The 22,195-nt window shown below is 42.5% G+C and overlaps 1 long non-coding RNA gene and 1 other non-coding gene across 2 annotated transcripts; one reads left to right on the top strand and one right to left on the bottom strand.

The window, feature by feature from the left end:
- Positions 1 to 235: 235 nt before the first annotated feature.
- LOC127781382 (uncharacterized) lies at positions 236 to 1,791 on the bottom strand. The gene is made up of 2 exons (XR_008018984.1): positions 1,070 to 1,791; positions 236 to 969 (listed from the first exon to the last, which is right to left on the bottom strand). It is a non-coding gene; the product is annotated as an uncharacterized LOC127781382 (long non-coding RNA).
- Positions 1,792 to 21,021: 19,230 nt separating this feature from the next.
- On the top strand, positions 21,022 to 21,160 carry LOC127783438 (small nucleolar RNA Z247). The gene has a single exon (XR_008019339.1). It is a non-coding gene; the product is annotated as a small nucleolar RNA Z247 (small nucleolar RNA).
- Positions 21,161 to 22,195: the final 1,035 nt, after the last annotated feature.

Genomic DNA, 22,195 nt, shown 5'->3' with positions numbered 1-22,195 from the left:
GGTCGACCGACCAAAGATGGTTTTTCCAGTAGTGTTTTGTGGTTCAGGGGGTAATTCGGACGACCGCGAAAATTCGGGGGAAATTTGTACTTTTTCCTTAAAACTAAACTCGGACTGTAGTGGATGGCCAAAAATAGTCTTCTTATTTTTAATAAAATAGGTACATTTAATAAAATTATACTAAATAATAGAACAAAAATGTTCTACACATTATCGAACAAATTATAAGAAACCATTGAACAAAAATTTGTATACCTAAAGAAATGATACAAATCAATGGAACAAACGTTTGTGCACATAGAACAAATTATAGGAATTGACCAAACAAATTATACCTCAACAAATGATACAAACCAATGGAACAAACGTTTGTGCACACAGAACTAATTATAGGAATTGATCAAACAAGAGACGTGTCGGCGAGATTTATATGGATCCACGTGGCTGCCGAGTCACATTCTCTATCAAATATATGACGAACAGATCTCCTGCCGGCCGCTTCTCTATCTCTACTACTTTCTTAATAACTAATTAAAAGATTAGTATTTTTCCAATCGTCACATCGTTTTACCGTCCGTCCCTTTGCCCGAGTCGTTCGACTTTTTTACCGCGTTGCGGTTTTCTTTCCCACAATCTGATAAGGTTTCCGGAACTGGAGATCAAATCTGATCCGATGCATCTCAGCTAGAATTACACGCAGAAACGAGAGAAACTGAATCACAAAATCGCAAATCCAACAATGAATCAAAATTATCCCAGAAAATTAAATCTCAAAAACTTAATCACCGGGCACCGCGCACCACTGCTCTCATCAGAGGCCAAGCACACCGCTGCCCCGAGGCCGTGGCGGCTTTGGCGGGTGCGCCGCCGCAAGTAGAGTGCTGCCAGCCAGGCGCTGCTAAAGGGTGCCGCCGGCTGGGAGAAAGGCGCCGTGGGCCGTGGCTGAGGGGGAGGGGGAGCGGCGGAGATCTGCGTGAGAAGCTTCTCCCCGTCAGATCTGACCGGTGGAAAAATCGACTACATCAGGCAACAGTAGCAAGAAGGAAGAGGCCGAACCAAGAAAACCAACCTCATATGGTGGCACCGTGCTCATTGACCACGACTTCAGTGAATAAACGGTGGTGGATCTTGCCGGTGACCATGACTCCACCTGCCTGCTGTCTACCACTTCCCCTTGCTCCATGGATGACAACCTTGTCGGGCAATACAATACCAGCGCTTTGTATCTTGCCACACATCCTTAAGCTCCTCTTCAGGAATCTGCATGAACACACCTTGCTGCTGCAGACAGGTCGTGTACACTACGAAGATGCACCGCACGGACCAGCCGGACGCAGTGCTCCGCTGCTCCCCTGATCCGAGAGGCCGCGCCACTCCCGCAGGCTCGCCGTTCCGACGGATGTTCGTGAGCTCCGCCTCCAAAACCGCCGTAACACTGATCTATTCCTACTGCTAGCACTGGATCTGAGGTTCACGATACAGCTGCTCACTTGACCCATGAGTGCTAGATACAGATATTGCTGCTTTTGATGGAATTTGTGAAGGGGAAGGAGACAGAGAAGGGGATCGAGAGGAAGGAGGCAAGAGACAGAAGGGGATCGAAAGAGAGCTGAGAAGACGAGAAAAAGGAGGAGCTTTCTAGACTGCGCGTCTGCGCCAAACGGCCAAAGTAATAACGAGAGCACTGATAGGGGAAGAGAAAAAATAAAATAATTAGTGGGATTAGAGAGTATCGTGGGGAGAGATAATGAGAAAAGAAGCGGTAAATTAAAAATCTGGTCTGGTACTCTGGTGAGTGTCTGAGAGCTGGCACAACAAATATCTTAACTACTTAAGTAAATTTCTGATCGTTACATGAAAAAAGTTCGTCCATAAATCCGACCGAATGGTGCCCTCTGTCCCTGCCCGCGCGAGCGCAATGAAGCGTCGGCCAAAGAAAAAAAAAGAGATCAGAGATCGAATCAAGCGTTTTCGTTCGTACGGCGCTAATTTTTCGGACGTGGCCTTGGTGTTAGTCATGAACACTGAATCGAACATAATAAAATTATCTAGGAGGGATAGAGAGTTTGAAACCAACATAATCGAACCATAGGTGGAAATTCTCCGAACTGCCAAACTGAGAAAAACCTAAGTAAACCCAAAATTCCTCGAATCAAATTAAGCTCTTTTTTCCAATTCGGGTCACATACTGGAAATCATCGAGGCCTAATCCACCGTTGGGAGCCGCAAAGTTGGCCCTTCGCCGGGAAATAATACTGTCCCATGGGCGTTTTCTTCAGTAGCGTGTGCCACGGCGCACGCTTGCCACCTCCTCCTCGCAGCTGCGTCGGCTCCGCCGAGCGCATGCCGTCATGACCCTACTGACCTAGCGTGCCATTATCGCGTGAAGGACGGGAAAAGGCATAGCTTGGTGCTGTTCTCCGCAACATCCCGAGCCGACGAAGAGCTGGAGCTACACAACGGATCCCGTACCACGCGCGCCACCTCACCGGACCGCCATCGCTACCATCGCCGTTTCCTCTCGCTTGCTCAGACGTGCGGAAGAGGATCAGGGAGAGGAGAAAAGGATGGGATTAGGGTTTCATCCCTCAGCAACCGATGGAAGGTTGGAGCACGCGACGGATTCGCCGCTATTATTACCGTGAATTTTATTTTGATATTACAAAGTGCATGTTTCTTTACCAATGCGGATGCCTTTTACCTTTTTTTTTTCTTTTGGAGAGGATGGTGAAGTCAGAGCTATAACTGCTCCCCGTTTGTGAAAATTTGTGAAAGTTGGAATATGTTATAATGTGTAGAAACTTTGGAATATCTCACGCATGTATTATAAAGTTTGAGATACGACATGAATTTGAATGTGTATACGATATGAAATATGTTTTGATATTTTCCTGTATAAGATTTAGAGATATTTGCGAGGTATGTACAAATTCAAGATTTTTATGCACATGTGTTATAGTACACAAGCAATCTTAACCATTCATATTTAGCTGATATTCACCCGGTGCAACGTACGGGCATATTTGCTAGTAAAAAAAAAAGAGAGGTTTCCTTCGTCCATCAAAAAAAAATTGCCAAAAAAAAAAGGTCCGACTCCTATCCGATTCCCTATCAGAAACAAAAAAAAGTCCAATTATAGATCCCATTCCCCCTTAAAAACGAAAAATAAAAGTCACCACTCCTTTTGAGTCCAAGATCCCAGCCACCACTCCTATCGGTTTCAATCTACACTGTGATATCTCACACATCTTGGTGAAACAAAATGATGTGCCGGATTAAAGATCTGTTTATAAAAAGGGAACCTACAAATTGAGAGCATTCCATTTTATATGATTTTAATTTTTGGGTTTGTACTTTTGTGTTTGAGTCCCTGTAATTTTTATAATTACATTTGAGTCCCTATAATCTTGCAACAAGGTACTTGAGGTCGTTTTTGTACTACTTAAAAATAAGAGATGTTTCCTTCATCTATCATCTGTCAAAACAAAAAAAAATAGCAAAAGAAATAAAAAAAAGTCTAACTCCTATCCGATTCCCTCTCAGAAACGAAAAAAAGTCCAACTATAAATCCGATTCCCTCTTAAAAACGAAAAATAAAAGGCACTACTCCTTTTGAGTCTGAGATCCCAGCCACCATTCCTATCTGTTTCAATCTATACCGTGATATCTCACACATCTTGGTGAAACAAAATAATGTGCCGGATTGAAGATCTGTTTATAAAAACGGAACCTACAGGTCGAGAGCATTCCATTTTTATATGATTTTAATTTTTGGGTTTGTACTTTTGCATTTGAGTCCATGTAATTTTTATATTTACATTTGGGTCCCTATAATCTTGCAGTAAGGTACTTGAGGTTGTTTTTGTTAATAATAATAATAATAATAAAAGAAAGAGAACAAAAGCAGAAAGGTGCATACAAAGAAAAAGAAAAAGCTGCACACAAAAAAGAAAACAACAACAACAAAAAGTTCTGTTTCCCCTAGGTGGCAAAAAAAAAAAACGTAGTTCTGAACCCAAAAAAAACTGATTCCTATAAAAGGCAAAAAATTAAGTGGTAAAAAAAATGCTAGATTCGATTCCCTTAAAAAGGGGAAAAAAATTCTGATTCCTATAAAGGCGAGAAAAAACCGAAAAAACATCTAAAAAAGTTCGTCCGATTCCCTAATAAAGTGGCGAAAAATATGGTTCGTAAAAAATAGAAAGCTGGTTCATACAAAATAAAAAATGCACACGGGAAAAAATGGAAAGGGCGAAATAAAGTCTGATTTCTAATCAATATATATCTCTTCTCTATCTCTAATATAATCTAACTATTTAAAAAAAGAAAATGCATGAGAAAATAAAAACGGTTCAAAAAGACGCGTGAGAAAAAAGTCAGAAAAAAGCAAAAAAACACGCTAAAAAGGTTTTTCATCTTCCATAAAAAAACTAAAAAACGCACGAGAAAAATTATTTCCATCGTCGGTATTTTTTTAAAAAAAACATGCGAGGAAAAACTGTCAGAAAAACACGCCATTTCTAAAAAATGGTTTTAGAAAACCGCGCAAGAAAAAAAACACCATCTATTAAAAAATCGCTCTGAAAAAATTGTCAGAAAAAAACGTTAAATCAATGGAAGCTTGAGTCGGATAGGATCCATCGAATTTTTGCAACTACTACACGGCTTTTATTTCGTCATATATTCTCTTGTATTGGAAAAAAGCAAAAAAAAAGGTAACATTTGAAAAAAAACAAGAAAAAAAACGCGCAAGAAAATAATTGTCAAAAAAGGCAAAAAAAAAACACACGAGAAAAGAAAAGCAAAAAAAAGGGAGAAAAATATGGTTTTCGTTGTAAATAAAAAAAGCCAAAAAAACATGCTAGAAAAAACTTTTAGAAAGAAATATTTCTGAATGGTTTGAGAAAATCACGCAAGAAAAAAACACCATTTGTAAAAAAAAACAAGCCGCTCATTAAAATTCAAACATTGTCATTGACATGATTATTCATGAAAAACATATATTATCATTATGAGGTGTTTCCGTCGTCCGTGCAAACAAATCGGGCGAAAAAAATCGTCCAAAAAAAATCGAGCGAAAAAAACCGGACAAAAATAGGGGCGAAAAAGGGCAAATCCTATTCCGTGTAAAGAGAAGGGTGAAAAAAATAGAAAAACCATTCTGTCCGGGCAAAAAAAAAAGGGTGAAAAAACCGGCCAAAAAACAACGACAATTCCGTGTAAAGAAAGACGAAAAAAAGCAAATCCTGTTCCGTGTAAAGAAAAGGGCGAGAAAAAAACAATCTGTCCGATTATAAAAAATAATAGTGTCAGGGTTACAGATAAGGCATACCCTCTATCCTATGACTTATGGAATATACCGATAAGGTATACGTCGTTAGGAATTCACCTCAAGTCATGGAAAATATCTCCATGAAGTTAAGGAATTGCAGAAGATCTACTCGGAAAGGGTAAAATCTCTAGGATATCGTGTTAGTTTACATATCTCTAAGTTTTACTTGGGGGTCAAGGTATTACACGGTATAAAAGGGACCCCTAGGGAGAGGCGATGGGCATCGCATCTCATCGCCAACACACCCAACAAAGTTTATGAAGCCGGAGTTCACGAAGCCAACTCGCTGGGAGATCTCGTCGAATCCCTCGACTACGATTTCATCGGAATCGCCTGTTTTCTCTTTGTAATTTGTTCTCATCATCATTAATCCCATATAAACTGGACTAGGCCTATTACCTGATAACAGGGCCGGTCCTATGATTTTGAGGGCCCTAAGAGAACTCATCGCGATGGGCCCTCTAAACTATATATAAAATTTTATGATATATAGATAATAATTTTACTTGCAAAACGATAACAAATACATCCATATATTAAATTTAACATGTCTGGTAATTATGAAGAAATAAAGTCGACCAAAATAACAATATATTTGTAACTTGGAACTAATATCATTATTCATTAACTTAATGAAGAACAAAACCCCATCATATCCGTTGCTCCCATGAAATGATACTTCTTCGGGTATTTCTTGATGCGAAATCATCAATAACGGTATTAAGATCAATATTCTTCTCAATTGATCACATAGCCAAGCCATTTAACCTTTCTCGTGACATAGTTGATCTCAAATAGTTCTTCAAAACTTCAAGTTTGAGAAACTTCTTTCAGCTGAAGCTACCGTCATAGGTACAGTTAAGAGATTTCGATAAGCAACTAAAACATTTGGATAGCAATCTGTATCCATAACGAACTTCAGAATCTCAGACGTGAACATCGAAGAATCACACCTTTAATTCTGAATAAAAATCATTGATCTCAACATCGGATGAGTTACTAGACTACTAGTATTAGGTGTTGGCCCCTCCACCATCATGGGCCCCCGGCGGTCGCCTCGGCTGCATAGTGCCAGGGCCGGCCCTGCCTGATAAGGGGCCTGAACCAGTATAATCCTTGTCTTTTGTCTATTTTGATGTCGTACTACGTAGATCCCTGTTCTAACGTACCCCAGTACCCTATTCTTCCGGTCCGCGAGTATCACTCGTCGACAAATAGGGCCAAAAAAGGACGATGAAAAAAATTGGGTGAAAAAAACCGGGCAAAAAACAATGACAATTCCGTGTAAAGAAGGGCGAAAAAAATAAAAAAACCATTCTGTCCGATTAAAAAAAAGAATCGGGCAAAACAAACCGGGAAAAAAATTGGGTGAAAAAAACAGGGAAAAAAACGAATCCGATTCGATGGACGTGGTAAAAATAGGGCGAAAAAAACGAATTCTGTCTGATTAAAAAAATAATTATATGTGACGTGGTAAAAAAAATCGAATCCTACTATATATGACACGGTACTATATATCTCTATCTTCTCTATCTCTATCTCTATCTCTACTACTTAAAAAATTAAAACGTTTCCGTCGTCCGTAATAACGAAAAAAGGGTGAAAAAAACATTAAAACAAAAAAGAAAGTCCGATTTAATTTACTTCCGTCGTCCGTGAAAATCTTATCTTATCTTAAAGGTCCAGGCCGCTCGGCACTCATCGCTGTTTACGCGCCCGCCTAGCCGGATCGCCGACGCCGTGGCACGGTTTTGCGCTGCCCTCCGATGCACCCCCAGCCGGCGAAGCAGGAGCAGCTCGGCGGTCGTCACCGCACACGCGCACTAGCTCACCGGACTGCCGTCGCCGCCTTCGTCGTCGTTCCGCTCGTTCATCTAAGGTCCCTCAATTTTACACCGAATCCGATTTTCGTCCTTGAACCACAAAACCAGATACAACCCGTCCCCGAATTGAACCACAAAACCAGATACAACCCGTCCCCGAACTGTTAAAACCGGTGCAAACGAGGTCCCTCGGCGGTTTTGAAGGCGGTTTTGGCTGACGTGGCGCATACGTGGTTGGTTTGACTAAGGTATTTGTACCACGTCGCATTGACGTGGCGCTTACGTGGCAATTATATCTCACAAAAATAATAAAAACCGTGGGCCCACCTGTCAGCTAAAAAAAATAATTAAAAAATGGCGGGGCCACATGTCAAGGAAAAAAGGTGGGGCCCACATGTCAATACATCCTCTCCTTCCCCCTCTCACTATCTGTTTCTCTCCCTTCCCTCTCAGCGTCGGCGGTGCGGTAGCAGGCAATGCGGACGGCGGTGACCGGCAGCAGCGTGGAGGAGGGTGGCGGCGCCGTGGAGGTGCGAAGGTGCACGGGTTGACGATCAGGTACAGCATCGCCTTCCCGGCCTGGTCCATCGTGACGGCCGCCGCTGACAGATCGGCGGCGAGAAGCACCGCGAACCAGTCCCTGGGCCTCGGCATCCACCCCGGCTGCTGTAGCGCCGCCTGGAACGTCATGGCAGCGAACAGCGTGGCCACCACCATCCAGCCATCCGCCGGCGACGGCAGCGGCAGCCTGACGGCCGATGTAAATTGCAAGCACTTCAGCTGAGTTGATTAGCCTGGACAGAATTGGTAGAGTCATCGGCGACAGAATCAATCGATCCATCGATCTCTGCACAAAAATCAATGATGTGCTCCAGCTCACTCTCTGAATGTGGAATCCTAACATGATTAATGCCATTGTTTTGTAGTCTGCTCCTACTTCTTCATGCCTTGTCGTCGTCGTCTTCCGGCGCGCAGCGGCGCGAATCCGGCGGGGCTGGGCGGGCAGAGCAGCGGGGCGGAGTGGGGTAGCGGCGGGCAGATGCGCGGGCGGAGTGGTGGCGCCCGAAGCCGGCAGGGCTGCGGAGCCAAGCGAAGGGCGCCAGCCTCGTCGTCGTCATCGTCGTCATCCGGCACGTAGCGGCACGAAGCCGGCGGGGCGGGGCGCGCGGAGCGGCGAGACGGAGTGGGGCGGTGGCGGCGCGCGAAACCAGTGGGACGGAGCGGTGGCAATCTGCCGGCGGCGCCCCCAACTCCCTCCGATCTCCACTCTCGCCGCCTGGGCCATCTCCACTGCGCTTCCTCTCTCCACCAGCCGAGCGCAACGCCGAGGTGAGTGGCGGAGGACGTGGGAAGGGCGTCAAGACAGGCCTCGTCCGCCTTCTTGAGGTTGTTGTCCCCGGCGCCGCCGTGACCGTGGCCGGAGAGGGGAGATGGGGATGGAGGACGAAGAAGTGGTGGGGGTGAGAATGACATGTGGGGCCCACATGAGCCCCACCATTTTTTAATTAATTTATGTGTGATACTGACATGTAGGTCCCACAGGGTTTAATATTTTTCAAGATCGAATTGCCACGTCAGCAGCACGTCAATTCCACGTCAGATGAAGACCGAGTCAAATTAGCCACGTAGGCGCCACGTCAGCTAAAACCGCCGTTCAAACTGCCGAGGGACTTATTTTGCACTGGTTTCATAGTTGAGGGACCCGTTGTATCTAGTTTTTCGGTTGAAGGACGAAAATCGGATTCGTAGACAAGTTATGGGACCTAAGATGAACTTATTCCAAGTGCATCGGACTGTCCCCGCATATGTGGGCCACGCTCAGCTGCTCGGCTTGTGGGCTGTCGAATTGACTCAGCTCGCCGAAGGTGGGTCAACCCAAGTTTGGGCCAGTTGGGAAGACCTGGGCCGAAAGCAAATTTGATCAACACATTGTGGCTCAGATTTTTTAAATTAAAGTCCATCAGATAAGCTCCTAAGTAGGCTCGAAAAATAAATCTAAAACTAAATCCTAAATCCTATGCTAATTTATCAACTTAGACTCGGTTCTACCTATTTGTTAATGGGAGCGTATCCTATGCACACAGGCCCTCGCGTGTACACACCGTGTACACCAACTAAAAATTATCACAAAAAATTCTAGGAAAATTCATACCTGTACTTTCAATAGTATTACATCTACGTGCAAAGTCGCATCTTCAAATTCATTCTACATAGAGAATAACAAAAAAGATAAAATTCTTACAAAATTATAACCTTAAAACTGTCAGATTTTTTGTTTTTTTTGTTACGGCTAAAATATAATGAATTTGACGTTAAGATTTTAACCCTAGGTGTAATACAATTGAAAGTATGGGTATGATTTTTTCTAGATTTTTTGGTGACATTTTTTAGTTGGTGTACACGTGTGTACACGTGAGGGCCTGTGTGCATAGGATATGTTGCCTTTGTTAATATACCAAATTAGACTTGATTTTTACTGATTTAAGGTTTTCAAGGTGTTACACTATCAAACGGTGTTTTTCCCGTTGCAACGCACGGGCACTATTGCTAGTCAATATAGAAAAGAAGACATGTCATGGAGATAAGAAGATGTGTAATCAGAGATCTTAAATCCTCAATCGAAGGTCAACTAATAGAAGAGACTCAATACAAGATTGTGCAGGCAGTTACGTAACACAATTAAAAAAGAAAGGTGCATGTGCTTAGTTGATTAGTCCTCCTTACGTGACAAACGACCTTTGGTTTAACGTGTGGATGGATGAACGCGACTGGGTTTGTATCAGCTAATGGAATCGATGATGCCGTTTCAAAAGAAGAAGAGAAAACAGCTGCGAACGAGCAAAGAAATGTTGCGTAGTAAAACCCTGCTTCGCACGTACCGTCCTTCATTTTTCCCGTTCGTGCATGAATGAGTATATTTCTTTGCCCATTTGCATTACTGTTCTTAATTACGATGCTTTTAAATCGTCAGTAGCAGTACGTGTGTATATCTTGGTTCACTACGCGTTCTGGTTCTAACGTGCATTGTGCTCCGTCACACCATGCATGCCTTCAGAGACTGATTCCAATACTTTTGAAACTTATAAGTCAATTCAAGATGGTTCTGACGAATTATTTTGTTTATGCAGGTTCGTCCATTTGTTCTGTACTTCTATCATATCCCATGAAACAACATGCTACTGCAGCAAATAATTGACATAATCGTTAGTGCAACCAATTGACCAGATTGCTATTGATTGATTTCTTACAACAATTTGTTCTGCCCAGGGCCGGCCCTGGCCCTATGCAGCCGAGGCGACCGCCGGGAGCCCATGATGGTGGAGGGGCCAACACCTAATACTAGTAGTCTAGTAACTCATCCGATGTTGAGACCAATGATTTTTATTTGGAATTAAAGGTGTGATTCTTCGATGTTCACGTCTGAGATTCTGAAGTTCGTTATGGATGCAGATTGCTATACAAATATTTTAGTTACCTATCGAAATCTCTTAACTGTACCTACGACGGTAGCTTCAGCTGAAAGAAGTTTCTCAAACTTGAAGTTTTGAAGAACTATTTGAGATCAACTATGTCACGAGAAAGGTTAAATGGCTTGGCTATGTGCTCAATTGAGAAGGATATCTTGAACACTATTGATCTTAATACCGTTATTGATGATTTTGCATCAAGAAATGCCCGAAAAAGTATCATTTCATGGGAGCAACGGATATGATGGGGTTTTGTTCTTCATTAAGTTAATGAATAATGATATTAGTCAAGTTACAAATATATTGTTATTTTGGTCGACTTTATTTCTTCATAATTACCAGACATGTTAAATTTAATATATGGATGTATTTGTTATCGTTTTGCAAGTAAAATTATTATCTATATATCATAAAATTTTATATATAGTTTAGAGGGCCCATCGCGATGAGTTTGCTTAGGGCCCTCAAAATCATAGGACCGGCCTTGGTTCTGCCATTTGATAATAATTGAAACCAAATGCAGAAGAAATTGACCAGTAGGCTATTGGTTGCTGTAACAACTTGCATAAACAAATAGACAGAACCCGTGGGCCGTTAATGGTTCTGCAGTAACAACATGCATAAATAAATGGCAGAACCCGTAGGAATACAGAGCAAAGGAATGGATTTGGATGTCTTTCGAAAATTAGAGGGCCTGATGTAGTGCGTTTTTTGTCTTGACCCTGTAAAACTGGGATAATATGGGAGTATTTAGAGAGGGGGGTGGGGGGGTTCTTAAAATATGGTTAGTCATTAGGGAACTCTGTACTAACCAACGGGCTTTAAGGAAGGAGTTGAAAAAGCCCACTAACATCTCTATTTAAGGAAGGGGACGGAATGACAGATGAACCTTGAGTGTTGTCACGTTGCCGGGCATCAATACGCAAGGGCAGTTATTGATAGCTAAGACGCAAATGGTAACTAAAGCTTGCCATGTTTTCTTCATTGCTGCCTGCTCGATCAGCTTGATGAGTTTATGTTCTTTTGGTGCACTTCAGTCTTCCAAAAGACAAATTAGTTTCTCGGTGGATACCAGCCATATGGGTGATGTCAGAGACTTGATTCGGAATAGTTTCCCAGGTACGATCTATCTAGTCTCAGCAGAACTAGCATAATACACCTGCACAACTGCGTTGGATAGTTTACATTTCAAACTGAATTTGCTGGTAACTTCAAATATTGTTTAACTATACGATCTCGAATCCCACTGATATGTGTGTTCAGCACGCAGCCAAACACAGGTGGAAAAGCTCACATAGGGTACATATCATGGGGTACAACTTTATTTCCTTGTTTTAAGATTAAATTCCATAACTACAATTATTTTGACATTTGATACTGTAGAAGTACAAATTTTTCACAGAACTATAACTACTTTCACAGCAACAAGTGTCAATAGAGTTGTAGTTCTATGGTATAAAGTACAAAAAAGGTTCTGTCACTTATGCCAACTAGTTGTAGTTCTGTGACTTGATGTCAAAATAGTTGTTGTTCAGTGGAGACTTAATGCTCAGAAGATCTTGTTTTGCTTGTTCAGCATAATTAGAGTAAAATTGCATCTTAAAATAAAAATATACAACAGGGTATGCAGAGGCTTCAACGTTTTGAGATGAGCTAACAGTTTGTTTGGCAGGTGTACAAATGACCTCAAATGATAATTATCCGGGTATGCCTGGGAAAACGATGGTGGAAGTGCGAGGGGATTTCTCACTTGTGGACCTCATCAAAGGCCTCGTCGACAAAAATACGGGTGTCTTTGTTGAGCATCTCGTACGTATTTATGGTATGTATATTTATTTTTCCCGATATATGCTTGGTCATAATCCTAGCATCTACTGTTTGATGTTACACAACATGTAACTTTGACGATAAAATTTTTGCACCAATGTATACTGACATGATAAGTTAATTTGGCGATGAAGTTGCTGGTGCATGACACCACATTATATGTAAATTTACATTCACAGGGAGTTATTTCAATGGATTTATCAAAAAGATATTTCTCTCCATGAACCGATAGTCAAATGGTATTGTTTTTCACTCACAGGGAAATTTTTGTTTCTGGTAGTGAATATCTTTTCTGTGATCGAGAAAAAGTGTGTGATTACTATAAATCAAGTGAAGAGTAAACACAAACTGCAAATACTTCATTCCTAGTGTATATTATGTAGGAGTATTATTGGTTTTTGAATACTCACTCTGTGCATTTTCCCTAAACAAGTCTGAGCAGGCTCTCCCTGTCGGACCATGGTCATCCCGGAGTGGTTCCTTCTCTTCGTCTCAATCGCAAACATGGGCTTACCATGGGAGACAACATGTACCACTACTATGCTATATATCGATGTCAAATGGAATAATGTGTATGTACATATAGATTACAAGGAAGTCTACGTAATTTCGGAGATGCTGCACCTAATATCCAATAATGTTTGACTAAAGATATGTGTATCGATATCTATCTATCTATTATCTATCTATATATCTATCTATCTATCTATTATATACTTAAAAATCCATTAAACTTCCTACAAACGCTCTCATGCCGCCATGTGGCGCTCCTATAATTGCTCCTAGGCCGCCATGTGGTACAATCTAATCTCACCGTTGATTTTCATTTAAATTGGTGGACCCATTATTTTATACCGTTAGATTAAATCTATGCGGTTGTTTTTCATTTAAATTGGTGGACCTGTTTGCTATATGTGAGAAAACACACGTACGTACGTACGTACATACGATAAAGATGAAAACAAAAATAAAACATAACGTACTGCTTAGTGGATCTGTATATATGCACCTTAACGGTCAGAGAAAAAAAACATAAGTACGGATTGAGAACAAAAGCTTACATATAACTATTATTAGAAAGAAAAAAATATGCACGTACCTACCGTAGAAAATGATAAAGCCAATAAGAAATATATGTAATAAAAAACATACGTGCATGGAACAAAATCAATGGTCTTTAAAATATAAAACTTTACAATATAAAATATATATTACTCCACAAATATGCGCAAATATAAACTAGGTCTATATATAAATATCAAATATCAAATCAAATATAGACAGTTATCTTTTAAATTATTTTTGAATTATATATCAAATTTGTTATCCTGTTATATTCCTTTAATTAAATAAAATAATTGTGTCTTATAAAATTTATACTGCGGTTCTAAATACATCACATCTTAAGCTAATATATAATAATTAATGTTATGATAATTTTTAAATAATTTCATATCATATTTTAGGATGTCAAATATCACTTGATAAATATACTACGTAATTGATAAGTAGGTTTGGAAGAATAAATACATTATTTAAATTAGTAAAGGTATAAGATGTGTTGTTGTCAATACTAGGTGTTCAAACCAAATCAGGTGCTAAACTATAGGTATTTGTCAAAATATGAACAATAATATAATGCTCTAGAGATTATTGTGGTGGTATGTCTCTCTTTGGATGTTTTCTTTTAAGTACCATCAGGTGATGGACCTCGCTTCTTTTCGAATGAGAGTATTTTAGCTGTACTATAAAAATATGAGTAGTAATAATTAAAATCTTAAACATATTATGTCTACTCTATAGCACAAATCTACTCAAAAATTAAAAAAAAACAACTATCTTGATCACCTTTATCTTTTCTTTGTCCTTCTCCGAGAGGCACCAAGCATAAACAACAGAGTTTGCTACGCTATCGTAAGTATAACAGGGGTATATATAGGTTGAGTTAAAGCGGTCCCAGTATACCAATGCAATACTACATAAGGATGTGATAGTAAATTAGACATTAAATTGTGCTCCAAGTTCTCGAGGAGCACAACTATCTCGATGAGAGACCTATCATTCAAGGCAGTAGAGTAAGAAAGTCTTTACGATTATGACTAGCTTCACCCACTAAATGATCATTCATGTTTAACTTAATAGTTTAATTTTAATGGTGTATCCTATTAATCGGTAGAAGTAGTATTTTTAGAATATTTATATATGGATTTAAAAATAAGTAAGATATAAACCGTTTCATGTATTAATAGATACTCAACTTTTAAAATAGTGATAATAAGTTTGTGTGACAATAGAAGAATTTATATGTAACTGAGATAAAATATTTTTCTTAATCTGACATACATTCTTAAGTATATTAAAGACTACGGTCTACCTCACAACATACAAATGGTGAGGTATGACTACTTTTAACATTATTTCATAAAACAATAAATAAGATGCCCGCGCATCTGCGCGAGTTTTCTTCCTAGTTATAATAATGTTTATAATAATGTTAGAGCATGACTCGATGTAAGAGTTAGCTCCAGCCCCATGGTATGTCCATCTTCTCTATATAGATGTGTGTTATCTGTAAAAGTTTGTACATGTCATCCATAGATGGCTTTAGAAATGGTTTTTTCAATAGTATAGCACACGTGTATATTAAATGAGTGGTCTACTGACTACCGAGTAAGATGTGTGCTATCTATAAAAGTCTACCGTCTTCAACTATTGACTTCTCAACTTTCAAGCTTACCGAAGCTACTCCTAAAGGTTGACATCGTTCGAGCTTTTGACTCCGTCTCTCATGGATATGATCTTCCTTTCGGAACTGCTACATTTCCTAGGTTTCCCTAGATGTTGGACGAATCGATCTTCAACTCTTTTCTAGTTGGATAAATGGCTTGAAGGACTGTCCATTAAAGACATCGCACTAGACCATTAGTGAACCATCACAACTAGATGTCGCAACTCGAGATCTGTTCGTGATGCCCGCTTGTCATTGACGGGTGCGAGATAAAAAAGAAGCCATCACAGTTAAAGTTTTGGCACAAAACCTGAGGCTATGGGATTGCCTTTACGGAGGTGTAGCTAAACCCAGCTGAGCCCAATGCACTACTGGAGAAACCCTTTTGGCCGGAGGGGCGAAATCAACAACAGTCCCGAAATGAGTTAAAACCAGCACTAAACCTGATATGTTAATAAGAGCCGTTCAAAAACAATTGATGGGATTTATCAACGAACAAATTATTGATCCCGCAGGAGAATTCTACTTGGACTTAAATCAAAGCACCGGTCCTTCAACTTCGAAGACGTAGTAGAATTCTAATATCCATACCGTTGTTCCTTCTAGATTTGTAATATATATGTACATTTTTCATATATGTAAAAGTTTACTTATGTGTAAATATAAATGTTAGTAATTATTATATATATATGTAGATATATGTTTAGTCAAGTTCTATGTGTGTACTATTTGTATGATATAATATATGCATAATATATATATATATATATATATATATATATATTATGAAAATGTTTCTACACTCCTGGGAATATGTACTCCCTCTCCCATCCACCGTTGATTAATCCATCCCAATCTCACCTGTGCTACCGGGTTTATATAATACACACATAGAACTAATATAAATATTCGTATTTTTCCGGTAGTCACAAATCGGACGAAGGGCGCCTTCGTCCCTCGCGGTGCGCCCTCGCCCGCAGCCCCCGAATCCCAATCCCTCTCAGAATCGTATACAAGGGAAACAATTCCCAAAATTGGCACAACCAAATAAATCCCAGTCAAAATTCATCAAGAACACACATGAAACATTCAATCAATAACACACATAACAAAACTTTCAACCAAGAACACATGAACCTCCACTGCCACCATGCACACAGAGAGAGAGAGAGACGACGCTGCCGCCTTTCCAGCTCCCGCCGGGCCACAGTCGCCTCCATGCCGCCGGATCTAGCGGAGGCGAGGTTCGGCCCGCCGCCCCTCCCGCCCCCGCCGGGCCGCAGCCGCCTCCACACCACCGGATCTGGCGGAGGTGAGGCCCGGCCGGCCGCCTCCACGCTGTCTGACCCGCCGCTTCCATGACATCCGCCGCCACCGCCGCAGTACCTCCCCACCATGCAGAGAGAGAGAGAGGGAGAGAGACGACGACGCCGCCTCTCCCGCCGCCGCCGGACCGCAGGCCCGGCCGGCCGCCTCCACGCCATCCGACCTGCCGCTTCCATGACATCCGCCGCCACCGCCGCAGCACTTGCCCCCATGCAAAGAGAGAGAGAGAGAGACGAAGACGCCACTCCCTCTCCCGCCGGACCGCAGCCGCCTCTACGCCACCGGATCTAGCGGAGGCGAGGTCCGGCCCGCCGCCCCTCCCGCCCCCGCCGGGCCGCAGCTGCCTCCACGCCGCCGGCTCTGGCGGAGGCGAGGCCCGGCCGACTGCCTCCACGCCGTCCGACCCGCCCCCTCCATGACGTCCGCCGCCACCGCCACCACACCTCCCCTCCCCCCAATCTAGCGGAGGGGAGGGCGTCGCCGCCCCTCCTGCCGCCGCCGTAGAGATTGAGAGGGGAAGAAGTGGAGGGAGAGTGGGGGAGAAGTGGGGAAGCTGAGAGAGGAGATGAAGCTCGGCTGCGGTCGCATGCGTTGCCGGAGGGAAACGGCTGGCCAGCTAGGAGAGGGAGGTTGAGGGGGAGGGAAGTAGCTGGCCGGCCAGCTGAGAGAGGGGGGTAGAGGAGGAGGGAAGTGGGGAGAGGGGGCGGAGGGGGCAGCGACTGGAGTGGTAGGGAGGGGGCGGCGACTGGATGGATCGAGATTGATCCTTATCTACTCGCGTGGGCCCCGCTAGCTCGACCGACTCGGCTCGATTATTAGGATTTTATCATTAAAGATATTTTCAGTATGACTTATACTTTTGCTTATTTACACAATTGAATAAAATTAATAGTAAAATATTATTTGAAAAGTCAAATCATCACAACCCAAATAAAAATAAAATCACAGTCAAATATAAATCGAAATAAAAGAACATAAAAAATATTAACATTAGATGAGGCCGTCGCGTGTTGCATCTCGCCACCTCGCTGCAATGGAGGTAGTGAACTCGAGGGGCTAGATTCTGAACCGATGACCTACGCTGCGCCGGGGATCCGTTGTGCCATCGCGCCGCCAAGAAGCTGCCAATCCATCGCTGTGCTAGATGCCGGGAGGGAGAGGGAGGAGCCAAATCCCGAGCGCCGCGCGATTGGAGAACCATCGACCCGCCGGATTTGGCGAGGAGCGAGGTGGCGGCCACCGCCTGACGAGGAGAGAAGGAGCCTGCAGTGGGGAGAGGAGGCAGCGCTACCACCGCCGCCACTTGCAGGAGGGCAGGGCGCCGCTGCCCGCTTGCGGGGAAGAAGGACGTCGTTGTTGCTGCTCGGTGGGGAAGGCCGCTGCCGTCGTCGCCCGTTGGAATAGTCGCCGCCGCCGCCGTTGCTTTACGAGAGAGAAAGAGAGAGCGGGTTAGGGGATCGAGAGAGAGAGAGAGAGATTGATTTTAGGGTTAGGGTTAGGGTTGCGGGTATTTATCTAGGTCAGGACCAATCGAGACTATCCATCAGATCGAACGGTCCATGCTTCTCCCACGTCGGGCCAGGCGACGTTTTAGGCCGCCGCGCTATTGGGCCATCCTATGGGCCGACCGCACGTGCGAAGCACAGAAGGCCGCTCTACTGGGCCGGGCTTAAATCAGTTTTTCTCTCTTATTGATTTTAAGTATTTTTGTAATTTTCAGAAATAGCATTAATACCATTTTAATTGTTTATGACCGTTTATTTTCAAAAAATATTCTTTTTTATTTCGAATTTAATTTTTTTAAAATTGTATTACTATATGCACTCTACCCTCTTTTATAGACTTCTCATCCAATATAATTTATAATTTCTATTATTTCTAAATTTTATTTCTATATGAACTCTAAACCCATCTTTCAATATTTCTTATATTTTTAATTCCAATTTTTTTTAAATCTTTCCCGTTGCAACGCACGGGAATTTTTTCTTAAAAAAAATGTACTAAGTCCAAATAAATAATCTATTTTTTCTGCATGTGCATTATTCGTCCATCCATTTTCTCCCATGCTACAAATCATCCAAACTAAACATCATCATGTATATTCCGCAAATATAAAGCAGATTATTTATCTAAAAACAAAATACCTTTGGTTCACTGTACACACTTCGTAATCACCCGGTGTAACCCACGGGCACTTTTGCTAGTGTGTGTATATACATATATATATATATATATATACACATATACATACATATATATATACATATACATACATATATACATATATATATTATGTATATATATGTATTTAAATATATATAATGCATATATATAGCTGACAGGGACTAGAAAAAAAGAAAAAATATATTGACCCCGATTGGTAACACTAACCGGGGCTAAAGATGGGTGTGCCTGCCACATGGATCTTTAGCCCCGAGGCTAAAGATCACGATCTCTAGTCCCGAAAACGTGGCCGCGGTTGCGTATCCGGGGCTAGAGGAGGTTACCAATCGAGACTATTAAGCATTTCTCCAGTAGTGATGGCTTTACATGGAAGTGGTCATCCTCCGGGGTCTACTCCACGAGTTGTACCTACAAGGCATTCTCCAAGGTCGAACCTATCCTGCAGGTGGGAAAATAATTTGGTAATCTTGGGCATCCCTTAAGTACAAATGCTTCTTTTGGTTGGTAGTATACAAGCGGTGCTGGACCTCCTATCACCTTGTGCGCCATGAATTGCAAAAACCATGGGAACCATGCACTATTCTCACACAGGAACTTGAGATAGTTGATCACCTCCTGTTTGGATGCGTGTTTAAGCTCCTACAAGCTCCAAGTCATCAAACTCTTAAGCCGACCCCGGATAGGGATCTACCTAGTTGGTGGGTCACTTCCATGAAATTGATCGCAAAGGCGAGTCATAAGGGGTTCAACTCTTTGATAATCCTTATAGTGTGGAAAATTTGGTTGCGACTCAATGAAAAGATATTAAAAGGGAAGGTAAAGTTGGTGTCTAGCGTCATTCGAAGCATTACGGAGGAGACCTGCTTCTGGATCATGTCAGGGATGATGGACCTGTCACTCTTCATAGAGTCTAATGGATACTTTTCGTCTATGTTTTGTTGTAGGTTAACTGTTTTCTTTTGTAATTACGTAAGACCCCCTAGTTTCTTGGTTTGAGGTCAGCCAGGTTCTAATAAACTATCTCTTCTTCATACTCCCTCCGTATTTTAATATATGACGCCGTTGACTTTTTAACCAACGTTTGACCATTCGTTTTATTCAAATTTTTTATGCAAATACAAAAATACTTATGTCATGTTTAAAGAATATTTGATGATAAATCAAGTCACAATAAAATAAATAATAATTACATAAATTTTTTGAATAAGACGAAAGGTCAAACGTTTGTTAAAAAGTCAACGGCGTCATATATTAAAATACGGAGGGAGTAATAAATTTACTAACATAGTTCTAGAATGTACAGTGAAGTAATAATAAGCTAATAGCACCATTCTAATGTGTAAAATTTGAAAACAGTATGATCTCTCCTATTTGTGCAGGGCACTGACCACTCGTTCCGTTTGATCTTACTCTTCCCACGCATCCTAGGCGTGCAGCCGGATGTCGCTGTCTTGCTCGCGCGTGTGCGGTAGACATCTGGGAGTTGTGTTTTTTGTTCTCTACGTGAAACATAGTGGGCCGGAGGCTAATGCGTGCGTACGAGCCAGCAATTTAGCTGGCGTGCGCGGGCCCCTCCCGGTTCCACGTGTTAGATAATAGGATAGAGAGATAAGATCATGTATACGTGTGTTTTTCTATTTTCTGTTCTTCCATGTAATCTCTTCTTTGTTTGCACTCCAAGCCAATGCCTTGGTTTGTGCTTCAAGTTGTAACAACCACGCTGAGGGTTTTTCTCAGCAGTATAAATATACTACGCGGCCCCTAACAGGGGTTTAACGCTTCCTAATCATTTTCACATGGTAATCAGAGCCAATCCAGCAAATCCTTTCCACAAATACATCTATGTCGAGTTCATCCGCATCTTCTCCATCGCTTACCACCGGGCTTGGTCATCCTGTGACCGAGAAGCTCACAAAAGGGAATCACCTTCTCTGGAAGGCTCAGGTTCTCCCGGCGATTCGTGCTGCTCAGCTCGCCGGCTTCCTGGATGGAACGAAGAAGGCGCCGCCAAAGACAATTGAAGTCGTCAACAAGGAGGACAAGTCTGTGGTGACTTCTCCTAATCCCGAGTATGCCACTTGGGAGGCCCAAGATCAACTGGTCTTGGGCTATCTCCTCTCATCGATCTCAACAGAGATCCTGGTGGTGGTCGCCGCCATGCAGACAACTGAGGAGGTTTGGCAAGCACTTGAGCGCATGTATGCGTCTCAATCCACGGCTCGTGTCATCAACACACGACTTGCTCTGGCCACTACTCAAAAAGGTAATCTAAGTGTTGCTCAGTATGTAAACAAGATGAAAGGCTATGCAGATCAAATGGCATCCGCCGGGAGGTGTCTCGACGATGAGGAACTCGTCTCCTACATCCTGGCTGGCCTAGACATCGAGTTCAACCCGGTGGTCACTTCAGTGGCTTCTCGCACTGAGCCGATCTCCGTTAGCGAGCTGTTCGCGCAGCTCGTTATCTTCGAGACTCGCATGGAGCTCCTGTAGGGAGGGTAAAACTCTGGATCTGCCCTCTCTGCGTCTCGCGGTGGCAACGGCGGCCGCGGCAACGGCAGCCGCGTCAACAATGGAGGCGGAGGCAACGGCGGCCGCGGCAGCCGCGGCAACGGCGGCTACAACAACTCTCCACGTTCGACATGCCAGCTCTGCAACAAGGTTGGCCACACCGTGGCTAAATGCTTCAACAGGTTTGATGCCTCATTCACAGGAGAAGAGAAGATGGCTGCATCTGCTGTCGCTTCATATGGGATCGACACAAATTGGTACACCGACACCGGTGCTACTGATCACATCACGGGGGAGCTCGACAAGCTGACAGTTCGTGAGAAGTACCACGGCAACGATCAGATCCACACCGCGAGCGGTGCAGGTATGAGAATCAGTCATATTGGTCATACTACATTGCGTACCCCCACTCGTGATCTTCATTTGCGAGATGTTCTCTATGTTCCTAGTGCTAGCAAAAATCTAGTCTCAGTTCATCGTCTCGCTGCCGATAATAATGCCTTCTTAGTTTTTGATGATGACTTTTTTGCTATAAAGGATCGAGCAACGAAGAAAACTCTTCTCCAAGGCAGGTGTAGAGAAGGTCTCTACCCTTTGACATCCGTCCCATCTGGCTCAAATAATCAAGCGTGTGGCGCCATCAAGCTCTCGTCATCTCGATGGCATAGTCGTTTAGGGCATCCGTCTTTTGTCATTGTTGATCAAATTCTTATCAAGAATAATCTTCCTGTTCTTAGAGATTTGAATAAAGAGTCAGTTTGTGACGCTTGTCAGAAAGCTAAGAGTCATCAATTGCCATACTCTCTATCTTCCAGTGTGTCCACTGCTCCTTTGCAACTTGTGTTCTCTGATGTTTGGGGACCCGCTCCTGATTCCGTAGGGAGATATAAATATTATGTTAGCTTTATTGATGATTTTAGCAAATTTACATGGATATATTTGCTTAAACATAAATCTGAAGTTTTTCAGAAATTCCATGAATTTCAAGCCTATGTTG

The sequence above is a fragment of the Oryza glaberrima genome, chromosome 8 (genome assembly GCF_000147395.1).
Source record: "Oryza glaberrima chromosome 8, OglaRS2, whole genome shotgun sequence".
In the NCBI taxonomy this organism is placed as follows: Eukaryota; Viridiplantae; Streptophyta; class Magnoliopsida; order Poales; family Poaceae; genus Oryza; species Oryza glaberrima.
This window is presented reverse-complemented; position numbering and strand designations above follow the sequence as displayed.